The sequence below is a fragment of the Pollicipes pollicipes genome, unplaced genomic scaffold (assembly GCF_011947565.3).
Source record: "Pollicipes pollicipes isolate AB1234 unplaced genomic scaffold, Ppol_2.1 Scaffold_2555;HRSCAF=2994_pilon_pilon_pilon, whole genome shotgun sequence".
Lineage (NCBI taxonomy): Eukaryota > Metazoa > Arthropoda > Thecostraca > Pollicipedomorpha > Pollicipedidae > Pollicipes > Pollicipes pollicipes.
The window spans coordinates 39,872,786-39,873,443 of record NW_023596136.1 but is presented as its reverse complement, the minus strand read 5'-3'; positions in this window follow the sequence as shown (position 1 = coordinate 39,873,443).

Below are 658 nucleotides of genomic sequence, written 5' to 3'. Positions count from 1 at the left end.
CCCACCTTAACAGAAGCCAGAAGTATGTCTATTTTGTTTGACTTGGTGATGGGCTGATGTGTAGGAGTCTAATGTTTCTTTGTTTGAGTGTTTTGTGCTCGTTGAATTTTCTGTTGTTATATTGTTATGGAATTCCTTTGCTTTGTTTTGTTTTAAAAGTGCTGTGGAAGGGAACTGAAAAGTAGAGCACCAAATTATTGGTGTTAGTAATTTGTTGTGCTCACAGTACTGTCATGAAATTACTATGCTTTAACAGCGCTCCGGTTGGCCGGGTAGACACCCTTCGCTCGGGTGTGGGGGATCAATATGAACCACCCTCTGAGGTCTCGGGAACTAAGAAATCTAGAGACACCAAATTTACAGGGTGTCTTGACCTATACGTGAACTCACTTAGGTTAAGGTTTCAGCTTGCTAGGTCTTGACCTTCGGGTCGAATAACGGTCAAACAAGGTCAAATTCCAGGTTGGTCTCCAAAGTACCCCCAGAACCTAGGCAGCTGTCTCTAAGCAAAAGGCACAAGCCCATTTGAGGTCATTGGCCTTGTTTGACCTCTTTGAAGTTCACGGTGACCAAAGTGATACAAGACTGCCCTGCGTTTTCATTTGAATAAGCGACAAAGATTACGTTAGGCAGTATGTTCCTAAAACAAAAGGTTCGA